General features: G+C 29.2%; 1 long non-coding RNA gene across 1 annotated transcript; it reads left to right on the top strand.

Annotated features, from left to right (window-relative positions):
* The first annotated feature begins 2,518 nt into the window (after positions 1-2,518).
* Positions 2,519-5,695, top strand: LOC120083417. The gene is made up of 5 exons (XR_005483417.1): positions 2,519-2,696; positions 2,818-3,137; positions 3,255-3,343; positions 4,464-4,664; positions 5,472-5,695. It is a non-coding gene; the product is annotated as an uncharacterized LOC120083417 (long non-coding RNA).
* Positions 5,696-9,269: the final 3,574 nt, after the last annotated feature.

The following is a 9,269-nucleotide window of genomic DNA, read 5'->3' as shown; positions in this document are numbered from 1 at the left end:
TTAAGGGTCCATAGTATATGGATAAGGTTGGGTGTCTTATCTTAGTGACAATATGTACACGACCCACTTTGTAATAGTTACAAATGGTTTGATCCAAACCGTTCATGTGGTGACATGTGAGTGGAAGTCTCCTATAGAAAGAGCTTGTGTAAAACTAGACCGAAAAATAATTAATCTCTTTGTAAATTTGTTAATTGATGAAATTATATTTCACATGATGATCATATGTGACTCAGTTTTAATCCTAAGTGAGTTATGAATTCTTGTTAGTGGGGTCTCGTCCTTTGATTTGCACAGACACTACAACAAATTAGGCTTTTCTTGACTCATGAACGCTTGCAAAAGTAGATAGAAAAGAGAAAAAACAGTCACTAAAGCCAAAATCACGTGTTTTTTTTGCAGGAAAAATGGAGTTTTTTTTTTAATTTTTTGAAATTCAATACAACTTTTTTTGTGCCACTAATTTACAACTGAAAATAACATATATTGAATGTTTTTTTTTTTAAAAAAAAAAAAAAAAAAAAGCTCTTTGACAAGGAAATACATGAAAATTTGGAAGTTTCCAGCTATTTTGACTTTCTTTTGTGTCTATCAATTTATGACTAGAATTAACCGTCGTTAAAGAGCGACAAGTTTTTAGAATCATTGAATTGAAAAATGAAAAAAAAATAGTTTTGGTGGGAAAAGATGAGAAACTTTGAATTTTAAAACTTTTATGACTATTTTTTGGTGTCATCAATCTTTGACTATATTAATTATCATTAAAGAGCATTAAACAGGAAAACTAGTTGTGGTGTTATCTTAATTAATTTTAAATTGGAAAAATGTTAATAACGCTTAATAAATATTAGTTTTAAACTATAAAGAAATTAGTTACGATGTTTAGGAAATTAATATTAAATTTATGTAATTTAATTATATGAACCAAAATAAATTAATATTAAATACCCTTGAATTTCCAAAAGGTCCAAGTATACCTTTATACTTTAAAAAATAGTTAAAAAATATCTCCATCCTTAGTTTTGGATGGAAATCATTAGTGCTTTTTTCAAAAATACCCTTGAACTTAAAGAAAAATTTAAAAGTACCCTTACTATGAATATATGAGCAAAAACCGTTAATACCTTGTTGCAAAAATACTTCCAAACTTTCAAAAAGTTGCATTAGTAACTTTTTACTAAAAAAATAGTTAAATATGCTCTTACCGTTTATTTACACCTCATTACCTCCCTCTTCTATTTCCTCCCTTTCATCTACTTCAATCTATGACCTAACATTTTTCTACTTTCTCTATTTTTCTCTCCTCTTACTCTCCTTCTTGTTAATTGTTTCACCTTTATTTATTTAATAAAAAAATTATCTTATTTAATAAAAAAATTATCTTCATTTAAGATATATAAATTATAATGAAAAGAAAGCAAATAATGGAAGCACCACACCAAGGTGAGCTTCAGACTTATATTTGACTAGTTATTCAGTAAGTTTTAAGAGAAGATTTTGATTTTGAAATTTTGTGAAATTTTATGGGATTTTATGTTTCAACTTAAGCTTCAATGTATATTTTGTTGTAATAAAATTTGTATGAAAATTGGACAAATTGGAGGAAAATGAGAGTATTTATATAAAAAAGATGATATCTATATAATTTGTTTTAGAAGTGATTTTTTTCGAACTCAAAAAGTCTTCAAACAAATTGATCATTATACTGACAATATGATCATTTTTAAATTTTTTAAGGCTAAAAGTATTAATGCCACTTTTGAAAGTTCAAGAATATTTTTTAAACGAGTATTAACAGTTTCTATTCATATATTTATAGTAAAGGTCTTTTTGAATTTTTCTTTAAATTTAAGGTTATTTTTTAGACTTTTGAAAGTTCAGTGATATTTTTTAAACAAAACAGTATTTCATTCAAAACTAATGGTTGGGATATTTTTTAACTGCATTTGCCCGTTTAAAGGCATTTTTTAAAATTTTGAAAGTTTAAAACATTTTGACATAAAGTACAAAGTTTATGAGCATTTAGTATAATTTAGCCTAATATTTATGCAATATATATTTAGTTTAAGAAAATAAATAAAAATATTCTTTTTTTTCGCACTTAAGGCCATCACCAATAGAGATGTCCAATTTTCCCATGGGGACAGGTACCAAGACCCCGCTCGAAGGGGAGGGAGTGGAGAAAAAAATTTCCCGTGAACTAAACGGGGACGGGGACGGGTTCCCGCCCTGGCCTCGGCCCGTTTAGCTTTTACATATTTATATAGTATAGTTATCTAATATTATTATATAAATATTACATTTAAATTTCAAATTTTATTATTATATAAATATTACATTTAAATTTCAAATTTGATTATTCTTTGAAAAAGTTAATGAATATGTTTAAATAATTTGATTTATATTTATTTATTTCTACTAAAAAATTAATTAGCTTTTTAGGTTAAAATTTGAGTAATTTATCTTTAAATTCAAATGTTTCATATAAAGAAGTAATCCCGATTCTCCATGAGCGCCTCCGAGAATTTCACTGAGAATAAAATGAGGAGAATAGCATCCCGGCTCGGCTCCGTCCCGTGCATCTCTACCCACCAATTGATCTCTCTCTCAAACCCTCCACGCACAGTCCCACCACCACCCGCCGTCGCTTAGCCATTCCACCGCCTGTCGCCGTCCTTGCCGTGGAAACCTGTTGGGTGAGAGTTTATTTTTTTCAAAAATATGAAGACCTTTAGTTGGAGAATCTGAGAATTTTGAAAAAGAAGTCTCCCTTTTTGTACTCAACTTGTTATGTGTATGGCCCATCGTATTTTGCAGGTTACATTCTTCGACTAACCGCCGTTTTCTGACCATTTGCGGCGGTCCTGTTCGCCGTGTCTGATGGTCTTCTCGTTTACAACAAAACCTCGTCAGAACGTCGTGCATTATCGGTGACTGGTCGCTGCCGCTGGTAAATCTCAAACGTCCTCGTAATTTTGCTGCGTTATTCTCTTTCTCAGATCCACCTTTGCTATAGCGCCGCTAGTCGCCCACGACCGTCGCTATAGCTCCCTTCTCTGACCAATCCTCGCGCCACCATCCATTCACAGAACCGCCAATCACCAGCAGCCTCCTACTCTATTTGTGGGAAGAATTATGTAAGTTTTAGGGTAGTGGGCGGCGTCTTCATGAAGATTGCTTATACATTTTTGTTCGTTGTTTTTTAAATGTATTCACTTGTTATTTGTACTGATATTTTCACTACAACACCCTAGTTTTCCAGCAAATGTCTTACAAAGCTAGCAACATCCACAAGATATTTGGAATTGAGTCCATATCAACACTTCCACTCGCCAATGCATCTGTAAGTTTTCTTTTCTTCAATTTCCACTTCCACTTTCAAATTTCTTCTCCTTCAAAACCCTAGGCTTCTCTCACTCCTACCTCATGCATATTTGATATTCCTTTTGTTGAATTTTGTGTATATTCTTCGATGTCATTGCTTCTTTTTTATTTTTTATTTTTTAGTTCAGCTGTTAGATCTTGTTCGCTTTCTGTCAATTAGGAGGAGATTTAAGTGCTTCCTCTGTTTTTTTATTCTTGTACGGTTTCTCCCTTTTTCTTAACGGGCTTTCGTTTTGAACATTTTGACTATTGGTTTTCGACATATTGTTATACTCATTGACTTGTTTGTTCCTAAATTATGGAAATGATTTACAATCCAGGAGGTCCTCATGAGGGATTATCATCTATTTGCTACTTTTTCCTTTCTGTTACTAATGGAGTTAAATTTTTGGCAATATCTTCAAATTTTTTAATGCATAAGAGAAAAGATACCATAAATTTCTTTAAAATATGGTATATGTTGTAGATCTTTGGCTCCCAACCTAATCTGAAACTATGCACAGAATAAGGGTCTGTTTGATCCTTCCATATTCAACTGAAGTTGTTTACTTCATTTTTCCTTTGGTTTTTGTTCCAAATCCTTTCTCACTCAGGCTGTAGGCTATAAAACAGGTATGTCATGGTGAAATGTGAATCAATATATTCCTTACTTTATGTAATGTGTCATAGGATTGAAAAATCATTTGGAAAAGAGCTTTCGTTCTTAATCTCTCCCTTTTATTCTTTGAGTTGTAAATTAGCTTAAAGTAAAATTTTAGTTTCAGGTAGTATCTTACTCTTTTTACAGAGAAGTGTGTCACATTCTTATCATGAGCTCCTAGTATAATATGTATAGAAGTTGGAGATTAATTTGAAGAAGTCTCTCCTGAAATTATTTTTTTTATGGGTTACCATGTTCATAATTTGTAGCTTATGTAGTTTTTTTTTTTTTTTTTTTTTTTGGGTTTCATCTGTTCTATTACTGGATGCCCAATTTGGCATTGTTTGGTTTATGTTTGGATTCTCTAATCATTTGGCAGACTAGACTTATTCACAAGCAATCATCAATGAATTGAATTGTTTGGATATGGATTTTGCAGGTAGGATGCAAGATTTATTTGAAGAAAAGGAAAACAGATTGGCTTAATTCCCTTTTGAAAAACAATTTTTTTGGGTTCTTGTGTTTATCATCAAAACAATAGGAAAAATGAAAAGAATGTGTTCTGTATCGACTGTGGTATTGCCATCAGTACATTGTTCGTGAGCCTGACTTGAAAAACCACGTTTGTTGCAATATTCAGGTATCCCTTTATTACCTCCTTAAATTTTGCAAACTTTTAGTACTGAAGTTGTCCTGTTACCTATTGTTGATGGTTGTAAGTTGTGATCGAATGAATCAAGAAGTTATATAACCAAATGTAATATGGATATTCAACTTAAATCTTGATGGTTATACTCATCGTTCATAACTCAAAGATTTTCGATTGTTGGTTTTGCATAGCCAAGGAAACTGACGTATAAAATTCTACTTTCTACACTTTTTCAGTCGTTCTAATTAATTTAAGTCACTTGCTTATAGCTTAAAGGTATTTTGAAGTTTCATAAATTCAACAACAATAGATATTGCCCTGCCCCTTAAAGAGGGTAGAGCTGAAACCATAGCAATTGTTTCTATGGTTTTGGCATTGCCTTCAAATGATCAAGTTTGCACCATCATGACAATAAAATTCGCACCTTAAAGTTTTTATCAACAGTTTTGTTGTCTTGGTGAAATGTCAATCCATATATTACAAGCCTTTCTTCCTTACTCTTTCTTAATTTATCCTTTCACAGTAGGCTTTCCTCCTCTATTCCCCTATTACATTAAGACACCATTCATACTTTTAACCTCTAGTTTTTGTTGATAAGTTATTTCTCACCCAGGCTAGTCTCTGCTAATTATTTGTAAAGTAGGTTTATTTGTTACTATTACTCTTTATTTTATTAAAGTGTGGTTTTGATTGCTTTGAGTGTAGGCTAAGAGATTATAAACATTGCAAATATAATTATTATTGTTGATATTGATATATTGGGTTGAGTTCTAAAATGAATGTTGTCTTTTTTAATAGGTCTTTCACAAATCTATTGAAGTGAAGAAACTCTCATGCAAGTCATGTATTTATGTTATTTTTGTTGGGATGGTGCCAAACTTTTTTTTGTAACACTTGTTACACTTCTTGTATTTAGTTCTTTGTAAATAACTTTCCAAAATTTAGTTACTAGTTTCTTTATATATAGTTTCTTTGTATAAATATTACCAATCTTGTTAGATATGAAAGTTCATATTTATGTTTGTAAGTGTCAAAATTGGAGGGAAACATAGGTGTAATGATAGGATTGAAACAAATAATTATCCAGGATTATAAACATTTTTTTGACATTTCACATATGTCATGAAAGGTATTGTTTGACATTGGAATAGCATTCCATGATTATAAATAAATGTTAATGTATGTAATTTTATAACATATTTTCAACCTCAATATAGAGGTTTAATTGACAGAAAAAGTCAATTTTTTTATCCTTTGTTGACATAATAAATTGTCATAGAAAGCGTTATCATGATAGGTAATAAATGTCAATAAATACTTATCGTTGACTATATTAAAAAGTCATGAAAAAATCAATAATGACAAATTTTAGATGTCTCATCTATGTTCTTTCCTTGATGGTGGATTCAAGGACTAAAAAAAGAGTCAAGAAATGTGTTTATGGCAATTTTTTAGTCATGAAAAACCTATTTTTGTTGTAGTGAGGCAAGACCGGCCCGAGCCGTCTATTCAATATGTTTATCATTTTTGGGAATTTGAGTAGTTCCAAAGGGACTTGGTTTATGGTTGAACTATGAATAAATTGTTTATTAGAGAGTCATAGGTGATACTCGTAAAACGGATTTTTGACCAACGATCCATTTGCTTATAATGATTATATCCATGGATACAACTTGTCTTACTGCATAAAAGTTCAATTATCTATAGTGATTTGTCCCGTAGTTAATGAATGAAAATTAATTAATTATAGAGTAAACCAACCGAAAGAAAATTTGAAACATTCAAATTTATGAGGGAAAATATTAATTGTATTGTATATGATTAAAACATACATTTTTATAAAATTTATTTGAATGGAAATATAACTATGTAATATAGAGAATTAATTTATTTGAATAAATAGATTATTTAATTTGATTGAAATTTAAATTAAAGAGATAATTAGAGAACTAATAAAGATTTGAGTATGACTCAAATATTTAAATCTTTTTAATATGAGATATTAAAAGGAATAATTACAATTTTATTTTTAATTTGAGATATTAATATAGATAATTATAATTAAATAAGGGTTATCATAATAGAAGAGTAACCTAGTTGAGTCTTATATAAAAGGCTCCAGGGAGCCCTTATGGGACACACAACTACACATCTTTTGCAATCATTCTATAGGTTTTTTTCTGGAAAAAAGTTCTCCTAATTTTAGTTGAGGGTTCTCTAAAATTCTTCCCCGAACATCTTTCAATAGAGGTTCGCACAAATCCCAGAATCATATTAAGGAGATTATTGGTGCTTAATCCTCTTTATGTTTTATGTATTTTAATTTTTTTAAGAAATCAACGAATGCGATTTCATTACTTCTGTGGAATCGAAGCGTTCAATCCCTCATTATGATGATGTATTAGAAAAACAATACTTTGAAACCTATGACTAAGGATTAAAATCAAGTCCACAAATGATAACAAATGCATGAGCAATTATTGACTAATAAGTTTGACATAATGAGTGGTAAATTTTGTTTATCAATTTTGTATCTAACTAATATATCAAACATAAAGTATACCAGTATACACCAAATATAAAATACATCAAGTATATTGCTAATATATATGCTGATACACCAAAGAGGATAAAATTGGAATAATAAAAAATGAAAACCATATCTGATATTTTTGCTATATTTTTAAATTTCAAAAAATTCATTGCTAAAATTACAATTTTTTTTTTTTTTTGCTACTCTTGCAACTGTTGCAACTGTCCCATTATTTGACCCACAATAATGTACAATTCCTTCTTTTATGAAAAAGTTTAGACACCTTTGGTAACTATTTGGTTTTTCATTTTTATTTTTGAAAATTAAACTCATTGAAAGAAGTTATTTTTTTAGTTCTCAAAATTCGGCTTAGTTTTTTAAACCATTGATGAAAAGTAAGGAATAACTTTGAAGAAAAAGTAGTGTTAATAGGCTTAATTTTGAAAAAAAAATAAAATAAAATAATTACCAAACAGACCTTAAATACTCACTGCAAATTTACAAAGGAAAAGAAGAAAAAAAAAATCTTGAGGTTCACATTAACCTCAGAATCTAGACAACTTTTTGTGTGTGATTAATTGATAAGGAACGTAGAATAATATTTGGTGATGGAATTATATAAAGTGTTATAGAAACTCAATCTAATCTATTTCTTATCTTTATTTAATGGATAAACAAAACTTGACAATATACTCTCTCCACTTAAATACCAACATAGTTTGGCATCGAATTTAGCAAAGTTTGTTTTCGTAATTTCCACTTAAAAAGTTTAGTGTAGTGGACGTATCTATTTATTTTTCTTATTATTTAAAAAAAATCGATTAATCAAGTCTATTTAATTTTTAGTATTGAGTTTTTTAGATTATAATTTTCTAGAATTTAATAAGATTCAATTGTTAAATAAATTGTCTAACAGTTAAAATGTTACCATTTTTTTTATCTCAGATTTGAGTTTCATTTTAATTTGTTTGTTATATCTTGAGATTTACACTTTTATCTTCAATTTTTTACTAAACACTCACCTTCAATCTTTAATTTTAATATCTATCAATTACTTCTTTAAAAAAGTTTAGAAATATAATTAATTAACTTTTAGTATTTTTTTTCGATCACTATCAAAATTAATTTAAAATGTGATTTTATAATAGTTTTAAATTATTTAATAGACATTAATGTTAAAGATTGAAAGTAGGAATATTTAGTAAAAAAAAAATCGATGTTACAAGTGTAAATTTTGAAATTTAGGGACAAAATTGAAACAAAATTTAAGATTAAAATTCATATTTTGAAATTTAGAGACTAAACTAAAATCAAACTCAAAACTTAAATAATAGAATCTAAAAACAAAATGAAAGCTAAACCCAATAAAAATATTTTTTCCGCTATTTTGAAATTGAAACAAAACCAAGTTATCCTATTATGTTTTTTTTCTTCAGTACAACGATCATGGGTGGGAGATTGAATGTCAATACCAGTTGGTCAAATTCACTTTCCATGCATCTAAGGGTGTGTTTGGAATCCCTTTTCAAGTGATCAATTTAAAACATGTCATTTTGAAAAAAAAATTAAGTTTTTAACAACCACCTAAAATGGATCTTAAAAAAAAAAAAAGGAGTTTGTAAAATTAGGAAAATGAATTTTGAATGTTTAGGGTATGTTTGAATTGACTAGCTAGGGGAAAAAATTGTTTTTCAAACAAACTCATTTTTATTTAAATGCTTTTGATAAAAACTATTTAAAATACACTTGGAAAGGGTTCTATTTTAAGTAGTTGGCAAACGCTACAATTTTTTTAATGACTTATTTTCAAAATTAAACACTTGAAAAGTGAAAGACAAACATATACTTAATGGTTAATCACTCTCTAATTTGTATGAGAAATTCTGACCACCACCGCTAACAAACTCTAGCCATAACATTCATCCACAGCCTGTTGGCCAACTCTAACCACCACCTCCAATATCGTTGCCAGTCAACTTATGCCACCGCTTCTATTGGCCAAACTCTAAGTACCATCTTCAGTGGTTTACGCCATCAAACTCCAATGACCGCCACCATTAATT

This window comes from Benincasa hispida, chromosome 8 (assembly GCF_009727055.1).
Source record: "Benincasa hispida cultivar B227 chromosome 8, ASM972705v1, whole genome shotgun sequence".
Taxonomy (NCBI): domain Eukaryota; kingdom Viridiplantae; phylum Streptophyta; class Magnoliopsida; order Cucurbitales; family Cucurbitaceae; genus Benincasa; species Benincasa hispida.
This window is presented reverse-complemented; position numbering and strand designations above follow the sequence as displayed.